The sequence below is a fragment of the Lepidochelys kempii genome, chromosome 24, assembly GCF_965140285.1.
Source record: "Lepidochelys kempii isolate rLepKem1 chromosome 24, rLepKem1.hap1, whole genome shotgun sequence".
In the NCBI taxonomy this organism is placed as follows: Eukaryota; Metazoa; Chordata; order Testudines; family Cheloniidae; genus Lepidochelys; species Lepidochelys kempii.
Window position 1 is genome coordinate 10,138,685 of NC_136403.1, and position 21,394 is coordinate 10,160,078.

Below are 21,394 nucleotides of genomic sequence, written 5' to 3' on the forward strand. Positions count from 1 at the left end.
AAATTCATGAACCCATCTCTGCTGTATTAACCTCAGGCTCTGTAAAGCCTTTTCGGTGTTGAGCCAGCTGGTTACAGCAGGGAACTGGCAGACGACATTTGTGGGTCCTATGCCCAGCTCGGGAAGGGAGTGGTGTCTAGTAGTTAGAGTGAAGGGGGACTGGGGGGAACAGGGGCAGGACTCTCATAGACTTTAAAGTCAGAAGGGACCATTGTGATCATGGAGCAGGTCCTCAAGGAATCAATTCTGAAGCACTTAGAGGAGAGGAAAGAATCAGGAACAGTCAGCATGGATTCACTAAGGGCAAGTCATGCTGACCAATCTAATTGCCTTCTAGGACGAGATAACTGGCTCTGTGGATGAGGGGAAAGCAGTGGAGTTCCTTCACTTTAGCAAAGCTTTTGACACTGTCTCCCACAGTATTCTTGCCAGCAAGTATGGACTGGATGAATGGACTATAAGGTGGATGGAAAGCTGGCTAGATTGTTGGGCTCAACGGGTAGTGATCAATGGCTCCCTGTCTAGTTGGCAGCCGGTATCAAGTGGAGTGGTCCAAGGGTTGGTCCTGGGGCAGGTTTTGTTCAATATCTTAATTAACAATCTGGAGGATGGTGTAGATTGCACCCTCAGCAAGTTTGCAGATGACACTAAACTGGGAGGAGAGGTAGATACGCTGGAGGGTAGGGATAGGATACAGATGGACCTAGACAAATTAGAGGACTGGGCCAAAAGAAATCTGATGAGGTTCAACAAGGATAAGTGCAGAGTCCTGCACTTAGGACGGAAGAATCCAATGCACCGCTACAGACTAGGGACCAAATGGCTCGGCAGCAGTTCTGCAGAAAAGGACCTAGGGGTTACAGTGGACAAGAAGCTAGATATGAGTCAGCAGTGTGCCCTTGTTGCCAAGAAGGCCAATGGCATTTTGGGATGTATAAGTAGGGGCATTGCCAGCAGATCGAGGGACGTGATCGTTCCCCTCTATTCAATTTATTTGAGCATAAGCTTTCGTGAGCTACAGCTCAGCTGTAGCTCACGAAAGCTTATGCTCAAATAAATTGGTCAGTCTCTAAGGTGCCACAAGTCCTCCTTTTCTTTTTGCGAATACAGACTAGCACGGCTGTTACTCTGAAACCTCTTTATTCGACATTGGTGAGGCCTCATCTGGAGTACTGTGTCCAGTTTTGGGCCCCACACTACAAGAAGGATGTGAAAAAATTGGAAAATGTCCAGCGGAGGGCAACAAAAATGATTAGGGGACTGGAACACATGACTTATAAGGAGAGGCTGAGGGAACTGGGATTGTTTAGTCTGCGGAAGAGAAGAATGAGGAGGGATTTGATAGCTGCTTTCAACTACCTGAAAGGGGGTTCCAAAGAGGATGGATCTAGACTGTTCTCAGTAGTAGCAGATGACAGAACGAGGAGTTATGGTCTCAAGTTGCAGTGGGGGAGGTTTAGGTTGGATATTAGGAAAAACTTTTTCACTAGGAGGGTGGTAAAGCACTGGAATGGGTTACTTAGGGAGGTGGTGGAATCTCCTTCCTTTGACGTTTTTAAGGTCAGACTTAACAAAGACCTGGCTGGCATGATTTAGTTGGGGATTTGTCCTGCTTTGAGCAGAGGGTTGGACTCGATGGCCTCCTGAGGTCCCTTCCAACCCTGATATTCTATGATTCTATGATTCTGTGATCATCTAGTCAGACCTCACTCACACCTGAGGCCACAGAACCTCACCCATCCACTCCTGAAATCGACCCCTAACCTCTGGCTGAGTTACTGACGTCCTCAAATCATGGTTTAAAGGCTTCAAGTGACAGAGAATCCACCATTTACACTTGTTTAAACCTGCAAGTGACCCGTGCCCCATGCTGCAGAGGAAGGCAAAAAATCCCAGGGTCTCTGCCAATCTGACCCGTGGGACAATTCCTTCCCGACCCCAATATGTTGATCAGCTAGACCCTGAGTGTGTGGGCAAGACCCACCAGCCAGACACCTGGGAAAGAATTCGCTGTAGTAACTCAGAGCCCTCCCCATCGAGTGTCCCTTCACCGGCCGTTGGAGATATTTGCTGCCAGCACCCGCAGATCAGCTATATGTCACTGTAGGCAGCATCATCATCCCCTCCAGAAGCGTCTCAAGCTCAGACTTGAAGCTAGGTTTTCAGCCCCACTGCTCTCCTGGGGAGGCTGTTTCAGAACCTTACTCCTCGGATGGCTAGAAACCTTCACCTAATTTCAAGCCTAAACTTGTTGCTCACCAGTTTATATCCATTTGTTCTTCTGTCCACACTGGCGCTTAACCTAAATAACGCCTCTCCCGCCCTGGTATTTATCCCTCTGATATATTTATAGAGAGCAATCACATCTCCCCTCAGCCTTCTTTTGGTTAGGCTAAACAAGCCAAGCTCCTTAAGTCTCCTCTCATGAGGTGGGTTTTCCATTCCTCAGATCATCCTAGTAGCCCTTCTTTGCCCCTGTTCCAGTTCGAATTCATCTTTCTTAAACACGGGAGACCAGAACTGCGCACCGTATTCCAGGTGAGAGTCATAGATTCATAGATATTTAGGTCAGAAGGGACCATTAGAATCATCTAGTCTGACCTCCTGCACAACGCAGGCCACGCACCAGTGCCTTGTATAATGGTACTAACACTACCATGTTTCTACTGGAAATACCTCGCCTGATCACATTAGCCTTTTTCACACAGTCTTAGTCATCCTGTGATCAAGCTATACATCCAGGTCCTTCTCCTCCTCTGCTGTACCCAACAGATACATCCCCAGTTTATAGCAAAAATTCTTGTTGTTAGTCCCTGAGTGCATGATCTATTAAATTTCATCCCATTTCTATTACTCCAGTTTTCAAGGTCACCCTCCAGATCTTCTTGTATGATCATAGAAGCATAGGACTCGAAGGGACCTCGAGAGGACATCTAGGCCAGTCCCCTTCACTCACGGCAGGACTAAATATTATCTAGGATTACCCATCCCTGACAGGTTTCAGAGTAGCAGCCGTGTTAGTCTGTATCCGCAAAAAGAAAAGGAGGACTTGTGGCACTTTAGAGATGAACACATTTATTTGAGCATAAGCTTTTGTGAGCTACAGCTCGCTTGTTTGTCTAACGTGCTCTTAAAAATCCCCAATGATGGAGATTCCACAATCTCCCTAGACAATTTATTCCAGTGCTTATGTAACGGGATTGAACCGGGGACCCTCTGGAGCTTAGTGCGTGAGCCTCTACCGCATGAGCTAAAAGCCAGCTGGCTGTTAGCTAAGGCTGTCGAGCAGACTCATTTTATATCTCTGGTCTTGGTGCCACTAGATGGGACAGAGCACCATACCCAGGCGGTGTGCAGGTTACACTTAACCACCTTAATAGGAAGTTATTCCGAATGTCCAACCTAAACCGCCCTTGCTGCAATTTAAGCCCATTGCCTCTTGTCCTCTCCTCAGAGGTTAAGAAAAACAATTCTTCTCCCTCCTCCTTGTAACAGCCTTTTATGTACTTGAAAACTGTTCTCATGTCCCGCCACAAACCTGCTTGTTTCCAGACTGAAGATGTTCTGCTCCTCCTCCAAGTTGGTCATACTGCCCAACTTTGTGTCATCTGCAAACTTTATTAGCACACTCCCACTTATTGTGCCAAGGTCCTGAATGAAAATGGTAAATGAGATTGGCCCCCGAGAGGGGAGGGGAATGGTGTCCACAGGTTGTAATTGTGGGGGGAGTGGGAGTCAGGACGCCTGAATTTTACTGAAGCTTGAGGCCAAACTCCGAGGATCAGGCCCAGTTGGTATAGAATTGGGACCAAGGGGAGCATAACTGGGCCAAACAGGAATCATGGGGCCTTTAGAAAACTCCTATTGGCCACATTTGCTACAGGTCCCCAACCCCCTCCCCTGTTTGCTGCCCCCTGGTGGCTGCTGTGCTAATTCACCCGGAGAACCACACAGCCTTGGCCAATACGCAATAGTGATGCTTCCTAGTGTCTCCCACTGCTGATCCCCAGTCCCTGGCAGCTGTCTCCCCCTTGGAGTCTGCATCCACAGCTTCCACAATCCGCTTCTTGCAAACCATTCATCCAGGGAGCGCAGGGTAAAGAGGACAGCATGTGCATCGGCGACTAGGAAATGCCCTAGATCTCGCTCTGCCCTGGGGCAGGATGTGGGCAAGGCGGATGGCAGCACACAAGAGTGACTGATCTCATGATCCTCCAGCAGTCACAGTGGTGGAAAGCGGGTGACAGTGATGTTCACTTGGAAGGAAAAATCGCAATGAAGCAGCATGTGAAATTTTGGTGCCATCAGACCCAAAACCTGGGCTGGGCGGTGGAGTTGAGATGGCAGAGCTGTGTATGAGCGGGGAGCTCAGGGATGGAATAACAGGGGGGCTGCAGGTCAGGACTGAGGGGCATCAGCAGAGCTGTGGGTGTTGGGGGACCCAGGGCTCAGCTAGCAGGGGGCGGCGGGTTGGGATTGAGGGGCATCAGCAGAGCTGTGGGGGCGGGGGGACCAAGGGCTGCGCTAGCAGGGGGCTGGGGGTCGCGATTGAGGGGTATCGAAAGAGCTGTGGCAAGGTGCTGCCCCACAGTCCCTGGGGCGCGTAGGCTGTTGCATTCCCATCACTGCTTTGCTGTTTAACCCAACATGGCCATGTCTGGCTGGAGCACTCGCTGTCAGAGGCATTTCCTGCAACACCACGGGTTCATTCACACACACACTGAGCTTGGAACCAGCTCCCAGGGGACATGCCAGCCCCGTTGTTTTCCTTCCCCTGCACATGGGACCAGCGAGTTCTCCGCAGGGGATCACAATCCCGCCAGGGCTCTCACCAGCCACACACAGCCTGCTCTCCAGACAGCAGCATCACCTGGTAGAACAGCAGAGGCCCGCCTGGGTCAGTCCCGCCAGGCAGACAAAGAGGTATCCAGGCTCCCATGAGCCTATAGGGAGACACAGCTGCAGGCCCTAGCCACAGGGAGCCCTGAGGTTGGATAGAGGAAGCTGGGAAAAACCCCGTAGCTAGTGGTGAGAGGAGTGAGAGGAGAGAGTGGATGGCAGCCATGGCACAGGGACTGTGCCCCCCACATGGACCATCCGATCAGTGGCAGAGCCGCACCCCAATCTGCTTACAGGCTTTGCCCAGCCTCATCCGTGGCTCTGGACTGAGATCCGGGGTCCAGACATCATCTCTGTGCTGCTGCCTGGCCCGTGGGGTGGACCATGCATGAGAAGAGGGGGCCCCAGGATGAGGCAAAGGGGCCGTGCCATATGGCTGTAGCAGGTGTCTGGTCTGGCCTAGCTCCCACCAGCCCCCAGCACCATGGGGTCAAGCTGGCCCAGAAGGGATCTGAGAGTCCCTCAATCCAGCCAGTAGTAAGGCTGCCTCTCTCAGATCCCCTGTTCAGGGAGCCTCCCACAGAGAGATGGGCTGATCTCTGACCTTTCCCAGGTGGGAGCAGGTTCCTGAGGGATCCCCTGACCCGTGGGAGCTTTCCCTGGAGTCTGGGTCTGAATGTCCCGCTCTGGCTCAGGCACAAGCCATTGGAGCTGGCTGCAGGAATCCTGGGGTCAGGGTCCCCAGCCTGGTTTATACCGGCCAGACTAGATCAGATTGGTCCTTAATGTCCATGTCTCTGTGAAGGGGGAGGCGAAGGGCCTTTCCCAGGGCTGTGGGACAACAGGCTCTCAAGCCCTGATGAGTCCTGAGTTGAAGGGGCCAGGACAGGAGGACAGTGTGGGGGAGATAGAGTGAGAGAGGCTGGGTGTGACAGGGAAGGAGGGTTCAGTCAGGTACGAGGGCCCATGGGGCCGCTCACAGCCCCACGCCCATTCCCAACAGGGCATGATGCCCCTTCTGTGGTGTCAGCCCAGAGCACGGCAGCCTGAGAACAGCCACAGAGACAAGGGGGCCCGAGGGGTTTGGGTCCTTAGAGCTGCTGGGAGGGAGGCCAAGGAGAAATCCTGCTCCCAGGAACTGGCACACGGCATCTGGCTCTGGCAGGAAATTTCTAATCTGGGGGAAGCATTTCCAAGGGGGGTGCTGTGCTGCAGGGACCAAAGCAGGGGTTCATAGGAGATTCGCTCCTTCAGTGAGTGCTGATCCCAATGTCCCAGTGTGACACTAGGGGGTGCTGTGCTGCAGGGTATGGGGTGTGGGCTCAATAGGGGGCGCGCTCCCCTGAGTCACTGCTGACCCAATGGTGGTGCTGGACCTGCCGTCTGCTGGGTCAGACGCATAATTCCACGATCCTGCCCTCCCACCTTCATTTTCACAAGCACTGAGGTTTTAGGCTGCATTCCAGCCAGGGTAATTACATTCTGCCAGAATAAATTCGCTCAGATGTTTACACTGGACACAAGACTCTTCTTCACTTCTTGTCCTAAACTGTAATATTGTTCTGCACTGTTAGGCAGCTGCCATGCCCCGCCCCAGAGGTGGCTGCATATCAGTGCTGGGTGGGTGAACCCGGTGCAGAGTTGTTGTGAGGCTGTTAAGCAGCTGCCATGCCCCACCCCAGAGATGGCTGCATTTTTTCAGCATTGGGAGGCATGACCAATTTTACCCACTTCCCAGTAAGGCTCTAGTAGTGTTTGTAAAACTGGAACTAGGCTGAAAGCAGAGTCCCCAGGCCAGGGATGGGTGATGCTGGTGATGCTGATGGCTATAGCAGGGCAGTAGGCAATGCCAGAGGATGCCCTGCTGAAATCTCATTATGCTTTCATATGAAAATCCTTGGAGATGGGATTAAGCAGGGGAGTCTCAAACTTCATTGCACTGTGACCCCTTCTGACAACAAAAATTACTACACGGCCCCAGGAGGGGGGACTGAAGCCTGAGCCTGCCTGAGTCCTGCCACCTTGGGTGTGGGGGGGTCAAAGCCTGAGCCCTGCCTCCCTGGTTTCGGGGGGCAAAACTGAAGCCCAAGAGCTTCAGCCCCAAGCAGCGGCCCTGTAACCTGAGCCCTGCTGCCCTGGGGCTCAATCCCTCGGACTTCGGACTTGGGCTGCAGCAAGTCTAAGCCAGACCTGGTGACCCCGTTAAAACGGGGTCGTAACCCACTTTGGGGTCCTGACCCTCAGTTTGAGACCCGCTGGATTAGGGTGTTTGTGCAACACCGCAATGGAATAGCCCTGAGCACAGACGGCAGGAGGCCAGGGGCAGCAGACAACACCCAGCATCAGGCCTGCCTGGAGCTCCCAGAGAGACCCAGCTCCCCCAGGGTGTCCGCCCAGGGGTGACGGCCCACACAAGCACTGCTGCCCACCCTCTCCCAGGGACAAACCCCAGGGAGAGAGAGAGAGAGAGAGACCCCCAACCCTAGATAACTACATGATCTTCCTGTTTGGGCAGAATCTTGTTAATGTCCCTAATCGAGTTTAACCCCTTCATAGCTTTGCTCCAGCTGCTCCGTCTGCCCTTACCGGATCTCCCTGGATGCATTCCTATCCCACTCCCCACAGCACCCCCTGCTGGGAGAAGTTGGGACTGGGGCAACTGGGAGCTCCCTCCACAGCCAGCCCTCCTGCCCTGCTCCCTGCAGTGCGTCCCCTGCTGGGAGAGGCCAGGACGGAGTAGCTGGGAGCTCCCTTCCTGGCCAGCCCTCCTGCCCCGCTCCCTGCAGTGCGTCCCCTGCTGGGAGAGGCCAGGACGGAGCAGCTGGGAGTGCCGCATAGCAAGCACCTCCCACACCATTCCCAAGGGCGGTGGTGGCAGCCTTCCAAACAGCTGTAGCTCCAGGGTCACATCATCTAGGAACTGCAGCTGGCAGCCGCACAGGAACTGATTCTGGCCTCCCCCGGCTGGAGCAGGCAGCAGATCCCTGTGCTGCAGAGCAGAAGCAAGTGCAGACAGGCCGCTCCCTTTCCCCTCGTGCCCCAAAACTCAGCCAGAAACCTGGGCCCCACTGTCATGCCCTTGCCCGGGACGCGGCCCAGGCCTGGGCCCAAGGGCCCCACCAGCAACCAGATGGGCAAACCCACAGGGTCTGAGCTGCTTGCTAAAATAAACCCTGATGTCATGTCTCCAGTCCCACACCCCCCTCCTTGGGGGGGAAGCGAAAGGCCCCAGTTCCTTTTTTTGATTTCATTCTTACACTGCTCAGATTGCGATGCGGTTTGTTGACCCCTCCCGATGGGATGGCATGGCAAGAGAGAAGGGCGAGATGGGCTGTCTCGTGGGGAACAGAGGAGTGGATCCTGCAATCATGAAGGGGCTGTGAGAGGCTTGCGGGGGGAGCCAGGCTTGGGGGAGCCAGACTCAGGGGTGCGGAAGAGCGGGGAAGGAGCCAGGTTGGGAGCTGCATCTCCTAGCAGCTGGTTATAGAGTCTGTGTCCTTCTTTAGATGCATCTTTTTCACTTCCCAGCTCCCTGGGTCAGGGCTGGCAGTGCAGTAGAAACTCATAAGTGACCCTACAATAACAAACCAGTGAGTGCGGCCTTTCATTGCCGGGTGACCCTACAATAACAAACCCCTGAGTGCAGCCTTTCATTGCCAGGTGACCCTACAATAACAAACCTCTGAGTGCGGCCTTTCATTGCCAGGTGACCCTACAATAACAAACCCCTGAGTGCGGCCTTTCATTGCCAGGTGACCCTACAGTAACAAACCCCTGAGTGCGGCCTTTCATTGCCGGGTGACCCTACAATAACAAACCCCTGAATGCGGCCTTTCATTGCCGGGTGACCCTACAATAACAAACCCCTGAGTGCGGCCTTTCATTGCCGGGTGACCCTACAATAACAAACCCCTGAGTGCGGCCTTTCATTGCCGGGTGACCCTACAATAACAAACCCCTGAGTGCGGCCTTTCATTGCCGGGTGATCCTACAATAACAAAGCAATGAGTGCAGCCCAGGGTAATAAAATGTCCTGTGTGAAGGGATGATGGCAAGTGGCCAATGGGTGGGAATGCCCTTCTGGGACACTGGCAGGTTCTCGCCTCTGGGTCAGCCTTTGGAGTCAGAGGTTCTGTCCCACTGGGTCTGGGCCCTGCTGGGGAGGCAGGAGCTGCCCCTTTGCTGGGTGCAGCTTTGCTGGAAAGAAGGGAAAGGGGCCAACCCCGACCCCAGGGACAGGGGCCAGCAGTGCCCATTTACGCTAGGTGAGGAGCCGGCCGGGTGTGAACCTCCCGCCCCAGATGGCCGAGGTGAAAAGAGACACACCATTCAACCGACTGGTGCAGCTGCCCTTGGCCTCTCAGCCCTCGGCCCCTTCCCCAGAGAATGGGCCAGTTTCACTTTCTGTTGGGAGCCGCTAGCCCGGGCTCTTGGCCACCCTGGGGTGCTTGGGTCGCTCAACCCCTGGGCGGGGGACATGCTGGAGCCTGGGATTTCCAAGGGCACTGGGCTGATCCCAGCAAGCACCGCGTGCTCCCCTCGAAACTCCCCGTCGGGCCAACCAGGCGCGCGTCCCCCGCCCCGGGGCTCTGGGGACGCCAGCCCCGGACTCGGGTGTCTCCGCGAAGGGGGCGGGCGCAGGGGCGGCGGCCTGTGGCAGGGGCGTGGGATGCGAAGGGTTAAATCCGCTGGCGGAGATCTCTCGGCTCCGCGCTCCGCAGCCCGGCGAGCCAGGAGGATGCAGACAAAGGCTCCTTCTCCCCCGCTCGCACTCAGGCGCTGACATCACCGGGCGCTCCGGGAGGCGAGCCCGGCCCGCAGCCAGGCGCGGCGGGACCGCCCCGAGCCCCAGCCCCGAGCGGACCGGCACCGGCGCAGCGCGCCCGACCCCTGCGGGTCTCCCCCAGCGCCTGGAGCCAGAGCCAGCCCCGGAGCCGGTAAGTTGCTGCAGCCGGGCTGGGCGGGGGGCGTCGGCGGGTTCCCAAAGTCACGCCTGGCCCCGGGAGGTTTGGCCCAGTCTCCCTGGAGCGCGGCGCCCGGAGCGGGAGGAATCGGGGGTTGACTCCCGGCTCGCACCCCGGCAAAGGGCCGGGCCTCTCCCAGCTCCTGCTCCGGGCCAGCCGCGGGCTCCCTCCGGAGCTCAGACTCCCCTGAGCGTCCGGCCACATGCAGCTGGCAGGGACCCACCCTGCGCCGGGGAGATGAGCCCCGACGCGCCCTCGCCCGCAGGACACCCCCCGCCCGCAGCTCAGCCCGGGCGGGACCCTCGCACGTGCCGCTCCCGGCGGAACAAGGGCAGGGGCGAGATTTCGGTCCCCGCCGCCCCCAAGGAGCCCTGCCCGGCGCTGGCGCCCTAGGGGCTCTGGGGGTCTCCGAGCAGCGCTGAGCTGGCTCCCGGGACAGCTGGGAGCAGACGCTGGAGGCGGCACTGTAAGGGTTAAAGATTGGTCTCTCTCTCTCTCACCCCGCGAAAGCACCAGGCTCCTCGTTCCCCCTTGTGCCTAGCTGGTGCAGCCCCCCCGCCCCGGGTGTTGGGAATTAGGGAAGTGCCCGCGGAGCGCCGCCTGCTCTGTGCTCGATGCTGTACAAACACAGCTCCTATTCCGGAGAGCTGGCGAGCCTGGGAAATCTCTCTGGTGTCTCTCCCCTGGGGACCAGGCCAGTCCCTCCCCGCCCCACTGGAGCTGCAAATCCGCCCCGGACCCAAACCCCAGAGCTTCTGTTCTGGCAGCTCCCTGGGGTTGTTGGTTCCCCTTCCTCTCCGCCCATGGTCAGTTTCCATTTCTGTGGCTGCCTTTGCTAGTGCCCCAGCCCAGCTGCAGGGGGCTTCCCCCAAAGATCTGGAGGAGGAGGAGGGGATCGCAGGGCTGGGGCTGCCCAGAGGGGAAGTGGTGAAATCTAGAGGCAGGCAATGCCCACGCCAGGGAACAGCCATGTCACCGCCCGCCAGCGTGATTCGGTGGCTGGCCAGGGAAGCTGTTGCATCGGGCTCTTTTCTGCTGGGGAAGGGAGGCTGTTTCAGGGCAGAGGTTTGGGCGGCCTTGGGACCCATTTTCAAAGGAAATCTCTGGGCAACACGGCAAACAGGAGCCCAGGAGGCTGCGTAGGAACCCCTGGGACTGTGGAATGGGCGAATTTTGTGGGAGATTAGGGTTCAGCCCCTGCCTCTGCCTCCTTTCAGCCCCCCATTTGTAACATGGGGGCAGCATCTCTCCTGTGTCTGTTTCGCTTGTGAGCTGGTTGGGGCAGGGACTCTGTCCCGGGGCAGTGCCTGGCACAATGGGGCTCTGCTCTTGGCTGCCGTAACACAGGTAGTCAACGGTGTTATGAATAATATCTCCCCACTGCAAACTGAGAGCTGCTGATGAAAAGTGCTCATGCAGAGCGAGGTGGTGGTGGTGGCGGCATTATCTTCCCAGCAGAAAACCCTCTCCAGGCCAGCTGTGTAGGGGCGAGAAGGGGGAAAGGATGCACTGGACACTGTGCCATTCACAGCGTCAGGGCGTGGGCCACCATGCCAACTTTCCCAGCTGTTCTGTCTGCCCCTTAAGGCTATTTAATGCGAGTGCAGTAGGTACCCTGGGGTGATGCTCCTAACTGTGCCGAATCTCTGGCCACTAGTAGGCAACTGTGGGTTGCTGGGAGACATGGTCAGTATGAGGCAGTGGGGTGCAGGGGTTAGATCTGGGGGAGCTGGGAGTCAGGTTCTATCTCCAGCCCTGGAGGGGAGTAGGGTCTAGATGCTAAGGCACAGGGCGGAGTCAGGATACCTGGGTTCTATCCCCCCCTCTGCTGCTGACTCTGTGTGTGGCCTTGGGCATGTTGTATCCTCTGTGCCTCTGTTTACCTGCCCATCACATCAGGCTGATGATCCTGAGTTCTCCTTGGGAGGCAGGGAGCTATTTCTAGTGAGCCTTTGCCCTTGGATGAAAGATGTGGGAGGTGTAGTTATTGTCGATCCTCTGGGACTCCCCTGATTGCTGCGAATCTGCCATTCCTGGGCTGTAGCCACCTGCATGTGAGTGGCCAAGCAGGAGCCCCTGAGATGGAAACATCTCTGGTGCTGGGTGACTGACTTGTGACTTTGGGGAAAGATTTGGGGCCTGGTCCTCATTTGCTCCAAGGTCCCTGCAGACCCCTCTGGCAGGAACTATAATTGACAACCCCCCTCTGTCCTGTAAAGGAGAATCCAGGGCCCTGTGTATCTAGACCTAGAGATGCCCCCCCCAGCCCCCCATGCACCCACCGTCTCCCGGCACGCACACCCACAGCAGACGCTCAGCTGTTCAGAGAGCAGTGGAAGTGCCTGTCTCTAGAATGAGACTCCAGCTCTTGGTCTAGACAAACTCGTACACACAGGATGCCAGGTAACCCAGCCCTGCAGTTACCCACAGCCTGGCCGTGGCCCTGGCATCGGATTTCTGCCCTGGAGCCCTGCAGGAGTGGGCAGACTGCCTTCCCAAGAACTGAGGGCTGGGCTTTCAGACCTCGCTCCCATCCAGGTACATGAACTGACTTTTCTGTGCCCAGTGTGCTGAAAATCCTGGGTCCCCACCCCCAGCCCAGTGCCCTTCCCCCAGGGCTGTCTCCTCTCTCCTGGCAGCTGACACAGACTCTAATCCTGTGGCTCTTTGGCTGTCTGTGGCAGGGGAACTGGTCACTTGTCCTGCTGCCCCCCAGCGAAAGTTGCTGTGGCTGCGATTGTCAACAGAGATGCAGGTTTTCAGGAAGCACTTCCTGAAAATCTGAGCTCTTTAAGGCACCCCAAACTGGGGCTCCTAAACCCCACACCACTGGGGAAACCCACGGGCCTGAGCGTGCTCACCCTGAGCAAAAGAGCTTACAGGGCCCTTGTCATCTTGTTCCCTCCCTCCCCCAACGCCCACCGTCCATCAGCCTCTCCCCAATCTCCCAGCCCTGCACTGGTGGATACTGGCTGCATCCTTCCTAGGGTAGCTATGACCCCTGCTTTGACAGCCCGAGCCCTCCTGCAGGACATGGCTCCGCCATCGTGGGAGGAAGAGGAGCGTTGCTGAGGGTAAGGGGCGAAAGGAAGCAGAGACTGGGTCTCATTGGTCACACTCCAGCCAGCAGCGCAGAAAGCCTGTGTTCTCAAGCCTGCTCCATACGCTTTAATGGGGCAGGAGCTGGCAGATTAACTCCAGCGCCAGGATCCGGGCTGCTTGTCTCTGAGCCGAACCACGAGGCAGTGCTGTGGAGACCCCTCGAGAGCAGCCATCCAAGCCTCTGTGCAGAGACCGGTCACGATGCCCTGTCCTGGCGTGGAGCCAAATGAAGGGGCAGAGGGTGGGCTACTGGAGAGAGGTTAAGGCAAGATTTCACAGCTGTCAGGCCGAGCGGGAGAGGGGCAGAGATGGGGAGAAGGAGTGCAGGGGAAAGGGGACAGATTGGAAGTGTGAGTGTGATGCGGGCGTTGGCCAGGCTGCATCATGTGACGGGTTCTATAATCTCCTTTCACAGGCATCTTCCCCCCACACCCTCAGGGCCTTTGGTGATTAAACAATCGCATCGGAAATTGCTCGCGGCTCTCATCACATCCCCTCCATATGTCTCATCAGCACACAGGCTGTGGTGCATGGCAGAGAACCCCTTCCCCATTCCCATGCAGCTGCTGCCCCGTCTGTATCCCAGTGTGATCACCAGCTCCTCTCCCACCCGGACAGCTAGGGCTGTGCCCCAGTGCTCTCACAATCATGTGCATGCTACTGCCGTGACTCTTGCCAGGAGGGCAGGTACTTGTGCAGCTAGGGGGCGGGGGGTGCAGTTTTACCCAGCCCTGCAGTTGGCTGTTTTGGATTCTTGGACCTGCGGATCAGCTGGCTAAAACCCCTGAGCCCCATCCTCTCCTGTGGGATGCGAGTCACTCCCTCAGAAATCTGACTGCTGGGAGTAGACCCCTTTCTCCTTCTGTTGTTGCCAGCCGTCTGTGTTCACCGTCAGGAACCGCTGCAGGCCAGCTGGAGTTCTGACTATGTGTCTGACAGTACATAGAGGCCCCAAGGGCACTGCACAGACACATTCCCTGCTTTCAAGAATCTGAATAAACCAGACAGACAAGTATGGGAAGGGAAACTGAGTCCCAGAGAGGGAAAGTGACCTGCCCAAGGCAAGCCAGGCACAGAACCCAGGTCTCCTGAGTGCCAGCACTGTGCCCTCCCCACTGTACCCCTGTATGTGCCAAACTTGTCATAACAGCCCTCTCGGAGGGCCATGACAGGACCTTAAGCATTAAAGACACGGTCTTCTACCACTTGAGCTAAAGGAGCAGCTCTGTTAGCAGCCGGCAGTAGTAGGGCCTTATCCTCATCCTCTGACCAGCCACTAGAGGCAGACATGTCAGAGATGCCATCCACATGTCAAGGGGGCACCGAAGCTACAAACACAGGGGAAACAGTTGAGAATTTCACCAGTTTAATGGTGGAGGAACCCGGGACCCAAAATGTCCGTGTTTCCCATCATTGTGTCATCACTCTGCCCTTTCCGAAAGCTCCACGCCCATGTGCCCTGCCCCGTATCTCTGTGAGCCCTGGGCTCTGCTCCCCACTCCCTGGACCTCTCTGCTGTCCATGGAGCCCGTGGGCAGCCAGCCCCACAAGCTGTGTAGCTTTGTCATTTGCTTTCTCTTGTGAGTTGGTCCCTTCGGCCGCCTCCCTGTCAGTGTCTCTGTCAGCTCCTGACCGGTGGCTATTTGCTCACCTTCCTAGCCAGCGTCTTCTCCTGTCCCAGACTGTTAGCAGGGCTGTCCCTCATTCCCCAGCCAGGCACCTCGATCACTCACTTTAGTGGGGTAAATCCTTGGCTGGCTGTATCTCTAGCCACACATTGACAGTATCTATCCATCTTCATATATGTATGTCCCCTTATATCCCATCCCCATACGCAGCCCTTTAATGTTCCTCTAGTTATCTAGCTAATCCAGTATCAGGGAGTAGCTCTGTTAGTCTGTATCCACAAAAACAAGAAGGAGTCTGGTGGCACCTTAAAGACTAACAGATTTATTTGGGCATAAGCTTTCGTGGCTAAAAAATGCATGCATGCTTGTGAAGAAGTGGGGGATTTTACCCACGAAAGCTTATGCCCAAATAAATTTGTTGGTCTTTAAGGTGCCACTGGACTCCTCGTTGTTTTTCTAGCTAATCCAGTGGTTTTCAACCTGTGGTCTGCAGACCCCTGGGGGTTTGTAGATTTCCAAAGGGGCTCGCACCGCCATTCAAAATTTTGTAAGGGTCTGACAATGAAAAAAGGCTGAAAACCACTAATCTAACCAATCACATTAGGAATGCTGTCCATGCAGCAAAATGCTGGGATCCCCGCCCCTGTTTGGAGCCCGGCTGCTGGGTTCCCTTCTCCCCCATGTTTGAAACAGCAGCTGCCTCCCCTGGAGCTGGTTTGGGTGTAAATGTCAGCTGGAGACCTTTACATTGGTGCTGTCTGGGTGCTAAGGAATTGTCCTGGGGGGAGGCTTGCAGGTGTGTGTGTGTGTGGGAGGAATCTGGGGCACCCATGGGGGCTGGGTCTGAGAGCACATGGCTGCAAAGGGTGCCCGGGGCCCAGGGCGTTGCTCAGCGCTGCTTTGCCAGGCTATCTCAGTCCATAACTCTGCCGTGCAGCCCACCCGTATTGGCAGCACCAGGGCAAACACGGCAGCACTGAGTGAAAGGGGCAGGGAACAGCCGGCCAGAGGGCCCTGAACCTTGCTGAGCAGGGAGGGGAGAGGCTGGGAAAGGAGGAAGGAGCATTGCCAACATCCCCAGTGCCCCATTGCCCTGCCCACTGACCCTGCTGCCTGAAACTCAGCCCATCCCCACTCTTCCTGCAGACCCTAGTGCCTGATGGCCCGTGCCTGATGGCCCATGCCCCTGCCTGCTGGCCCGTCCCCTCTGCCCCATGCTCGGGGCAGGACCCGGGTGGGTCACTGATGAAAGGCAGAGGATCCATGCAGCCTCACTCTGTTCAGGGCGATGGGGAGCGGGGACTGAATCCATAGCACCCCCTCCCAGAACTGGGCCTGATTTCTGCTGCTGGACATGCCCACACACTCAAATGCATCAACACCCAACATGCTCGTCGCACACTCAGGCTCCCTGAGATGCACCCTCCCTGACCTCACACCACAACACACTGACTGCACACGCACTGTGTCTGCACACACAAGTGTGACACCCTCATCCAGACAGCCACCCACCTGCTGCATTCGCTGCACACACACACGCACCTTCCTGCACAACACACCCCTGCTGCACACACAACCTTGCACACTCATGCTCGCCACACCCGTGTGCAAGATACACCCCACCCAACACATCCCTCTGTTCCCCACAGCACACGCTCACCACAATCACTCCCCAGTCACACTCATTACACACTCAGTGCATGCTCGCCACGCTCATTTCACATGCACACCCACCCAACACAACACACGCTTACTCCGCACGCTATCACACACCTGCCGCGCTCACTGTGTACCCGCTCCCAACCCACCCCCACACTGATTACACAGACAAGCTCCTCGCACACATACCCTCGCCTAGCAGAAAATGAACCTTCCTCTCTTTGTGAGTCACTGGGACCTTGGTTCCCCCCACCATGTCCTGACTGGGCTGAAATGTCTCTCCCACAACAGCGAATGGGGCCATTGGCTCCTCTGCTCTGCCAATCCCCAGGCCACGGATTTCACCCCAAAATGGCCACTGGGGATTTGGGAGGTGGGACAAACCCTAGTGAAACTGCCCTCCCCATCCCTCCTGAGCAATGACACACGATCAAAAGTGCTAACTGGCCAGGCTGAAGTATGGCTCCCTAGGGCAGGCAGAGAGGAGCCTCTGGGGGCCCTGCTGGCACAAGACAGGGCAGGCCATGCCTCCAGTTTATGGGCATCTGGGCAAGTCTGGGCAGGGACCAAGAAGCGTGCCAAAGACTGCGAAATGGACGAGACATTCCCCTCAATCCAGCCCCCTTCACCCTGGGGACACTGGGTGGTTGCTGGGAAGGCTGCTAAACCCAGCCAGGGATAGGTAAGGCAGGCCAGGAGCCAGCGAGAGCCCAAGGATCTGTCTCTGTCCGTCAGCCTCAGTAATGAATCTTCCCCCCCGCCCTTTGTAACCGTCACAGTATGGTGGGGCGGGTATTGTGCTTCCAGAGCGAGGTCTCGGGGGCTGGCAGAGATGAGGGGTTAGCAGCAGATTCCGACCCCCCTTCAGGAGCAACTGTACCCGGTTTGTCCATCAGGGATGGTGTTTTCTAATCCCATCTAAGAGCAGTGCTGACTGTTGTGTGGGGGAAGAGGCAAGATTTTCCTCTGGGTGGGGTGGCTGATGGACCTATTTATCCCCAGACACCTCCTTGATGTGATCTATCGATCGACCTGTGTATGTCATACCTGCCGCTAAGGCTGCTGTCATCTGACCCTGCCCTGTGTATCACTCGTCTGGAGTGATTGTCCTGACTCCTGGGGACAGGGTGTGGTCACCTGGAGTCTCTAACTAATGTCTCCCAGGTGAAAGCATCAGACGCCAGCCAGGCTGGGCTGCGTCTGTGATTAGAACAATGCTTCCCACAGCGTCTGTCATCTGAGCACTTCCCAGTGCTTTAGAAACAGTCATTAAGGCCTCTTTGGTAGAGGCCAATGCCATTATTTCCATTTTACACAGAGAGAAACTGAGGCACAGGGAGACCGTGAGTTTGCCCAAAGTGACAGAGCTAGTCAGAGCTGGGAATGGAACCCAGGAGACCCCACTTCCCTATGTGTATAGACCTAATAACACTCCCCATGTGTCTTGTCCCAGCTGGCAGCTCATCTGGTGTATGACCTGGTACTGGCCCCGTGGGCATTGCAGGTCTTCCTGGGCACAGCTTGGTCTATGCCTGCCAAGCAACAATTTCTCCCTGACAGGGCTTGAACTAGGGCCCCTCTCTTCTCAGCATCACAGCCTTACCACATGGGCTAAAGGAGGCTCCCGCAACAGCTGTCACTAGTAGGGCTTTTATCTTCATTGCAAGGCTTTCAGCTGGGAGAAACCATTACATGTGTGGAGGGGAGGATGTGGAAACTCAGTGTCTGACAGCTCCCAACGCCACTTGGCTCCTCTATCCAAGGAAGTCATGCATGGCAGGCAGCCCAGAAGAGGTTAACCCAGCAGCAGCTCCCAGATGTAGCCTCAGAATAGGGCCATGGTCCCCACAAAGTGTCCCCTACTGCTGCACCCCTGCACTGCTATGCTGTGGCCATGGGCGCATCTAGCTGGGTATCCTGCTTCCAGCAACGGCCAGCACCAGCCACTTCAGAGGAAGGAGCACAAGACCACGCAGTGATGGGAGAACCTGCTGCACCCTGGTCAGTTCCCTCCTGACCCCTTGGCTTCTGCCCTGAAGCATGACACTGCTGGTGATTTGCATAGCAAAAATATTCCACCAATGGGCTTACCATCTCCCCGCTACAGAGAGTTGGCCAATCACTTTGCCCTTCCCCAGTGTCGCTCTGCTGGGAAATCTGCCCAAATGGCTCTTTTGGCATCAAAACTATGAGAGAATCTGAACCACCTGTCCCAATTTTTCCTTGGTGGGGGGCAAGAAGGGGAGGTTGGGGAGATGTTATCTGGCTGCAGGTGCAAAACAGGGTAGTAACCACTAGAGCTGGCTGAATTGTTGTTTTCTTTTTTGTTCGCTTTGTCCCCCTCCCCTCCTTACGCACTGGTTGTTTTGAAAAGTCGGGGGCGGGTGGGGGTGGGGGGGTGGTTCTGGTTCAGATGGGAATGAACATTTTCAAAATTACTGGTGAAACTAGAAGTAAAAAAACCAACCCCAACCTGCCATTTTAGGTCAAACAAAACATTTTTGCTTTGACAAAGATCCGCGTGATTCATTTAGATTTTGAGCACCGTTAGATGGGTTTGCATTTTTTCCAAACGCAACTGAAGGAAATTTTGAAAGTCATTTTTAAATTGAAAAAAAACCCAACGGATCGCTCCTTCCCCTCCCAACCCCCAAATTTGTTTTGTTCTGAAGGGAACAATTTCAGTGCAAGTGACACAAAATTAGCGAAACATTTGTTTGGTTGAATTGGCATTTACCTCCCAAGTTTTGGCCAAAAATTGTCATCCATTTCTACGGAGAGCTGAGAAAAAAGCAAAGTGGTTCCAGAATAGGGTGGGTTTGCCAGCCCAGCGGGTTCATGTTTAACCTGTGCTGAAATGGGCTGGGAAAACCCTTCCTGTTTTGTGTAGTTCCCCCTTTGGTTTAAAATATTTCCTTCTGACCAGGACTCGCAGAAGGAAGTGGGATCTAGGGCTTAAAGTGGGGGGCAGGAACATCTGGGCTCTATTCCCATCTCTGGGAGGGAAAGTGGTCTCATCATTGTATCAGAGGAGCAGGAATCAGGACGTCTGGGTCCCACTGGCTCTAGGAGGGGACTGGGGTCTAGTGGCTTCAGCAGGGGGCTAGCGGTAAGAACTGGTTTCTATTCCTGATTCTGCTGTAGGCTTTCAGAAAACCCTTGGGTGAGTCATTCTGTGACTCAGTTTCCTTATCTGTTCAACATGTGGATGATGATACTTGTCCCCTTGCTCAGCAGCTTTGGCAGGCTCAGTTCAGGAATGTTTGGAAAGTGCTTGGAGAGAAGTGACTGCATCCTTGCAAAGTCCTGTGCTGAGCTGGGCTAGTGCATGAGTGCACTCCCACTGCCCTCTGCTTGATAAATTAGAACTGCTCCTCTGTGTGTCATAGGCCCTGTAGTGCTGACAGCTGATGGTGATTCTCCGGCAGGGGGCTGTGCTTTTGGAGCAGGAGGATCTGAGTTCTGTTCCTCTGAATTTCCCCAGCATGCAGCATGGTGACTAGCCTCCTCTGGGAACGAACTGCTGTCCCAGAAACAGTTAACACATCAGGCCTGTCTCTGAAAGGCCATTGTCCCGGGGAGCTGGGTGCTTGGAATCATCAAACAAAAGGCCCATTGTTTGGGGCGCTCACCAACCGCCCCACTCTGCTCGTCTTTTGTTTGTGTCCCTGAGCTTTTCTGCATGGCTCCAGCAGCCGACCGGACATTCCATTCCATTTCCGGGGGGGGCCTGCTTGCTGGAGGATTTGTGTTGACTGGCCAAAGTGTCTGTGTGTGGGGAGAGGTGTTGGGGGGGTGGGGAGCACAACGCAGGGGTGTGAGAAGAGCACGAGGGGCACCGCTTCTTGGAGCTGAGGGTGACGGAGCGAGATCAGAGGAAGAAAAGAAAGATGGGGAAAAAGCGAAGGAATGGGAAAGTGGGGGGAGAGAGGGAATCGGCTCTGTTGCCTTGTTCAACTTGATATTATTTCCAGCTGTCTGGAGGAAACTCGAACCTGCCAATGCTCTCAGCAGACACGGGGGATCTCAGTCCAGGGTCAGGTTAAACATTCCACATCTGCTACAGTGGGAATTCCACTGAGCCAGATTTCCCCGCCCAGCCTCAAGGGGCTAAAACCCAGGGCCCTTCCCAGCATCACGTGCCTGGTGGTGGCTGAGCCCCGGGTCCAAAATCTCTGCTCCTCTGGGCACTGTGACACTCGCAAGGAAGCAGCTGCCCTGGGAGGCCTCTGGTCCTGTGGGGGTTGGGGAATAGGTATGCCAAGAGCCTGCGATGGGGACGGGAGGGGGACAGGAGGAAGCAGCATGGAAGGAGGTGGAGCCATAGGGTCACTCAGCTCTGCTGCATCCTGCCCCTGTCCAGCCCCCTGGTGCAGAGAGCGGAGGGGAAGCACATTGTGCTGGCGAGAAGAGAGGCTAGCGGGGGCCATTGCTGGGCAAGTAATGGGGCTTTGGGGGGGGGTCCCACAGCTCCTCAGTCACACTCAGGCCCCTCTGCAAGTGGTGGCTGGGAATGGCCCTCTGAGAATCCCCCTGGGGTGGCATGAAGGGTCTGAACCCACCCAACCTCAGCACAGGGGGTATGGCTGGAATGCCTTGGACCCTGCCAGTTCTCTGCTTGCTGGGGCCATAGAGGCACTATGGGGAGCAGAGCGTAGGTTAGAGCAGCCCCGAGGCTGCTCTAACTGACACTGCACAGCCCTAGAATATGGAGAGTGCAAAGATGGCTTAAAGCCTCCTGCTCTGGCACAGGTAGGGAGCTGACTGAGAATCAGGCCCTAGAATCCCAGCCTTCACTCCAGGGAGCTCTCAGGGGGTCATGGTTGGTGCCTTGTTAACAGGAAGATATTGACGTGCTCAAGAGGGCTGAGAAATGATTCAGAGAAAGGATCATGGGCTTGTGGAGTGGGGGAGATGAGGGCTGGCTCCATGGGACAGAGAGAGGGCATGACAAGGGTCTGCAGGCAGGGAGAGGGATTCGCGGAGTGCTGTAACCAGGAGCAAGGGTGAGGGAAACTAGTCTGAGCTGGGGAAAGTCTCCCAAGGGAATCTAGGTGGGAGGGGAAACTGAGGCACAGAGTGGGGAAGGGACTTGCCCAAGGCCATCCAGCATGGCAGTGGCACAGATGGAACACAGATCTCCTGACTTCCAGGCCAGGCAGTGAGCCATGGAGCCAAACTGCTCCCAAGTAAGGCCTGGCT

General features: G+C 55.9%; 1 protein-coding gene across 1 annotated transcript in view; it reads left to right on the top strand.

The window, feature by feature from the left end:
* The first annotated feature begins 9,463 nt into the window (after window positions 1-9,463).
* The window catches only part of PEA15 (proliferation and apoptosis adaptor protein 15), a 40,713-nt gene continuing 28,782 nt past the window's right edge, over window positions 9,464-21,394 (top strand). The window contains exon 1 of the mRNA XM_073322645.2: window positions 9,464-9,776. The gene's annotated coding sequence lies outside the window, so the exon portion shown is untranslated. The remainder of the gene's footprint in view (window positions 9,777-21,394) is intronic.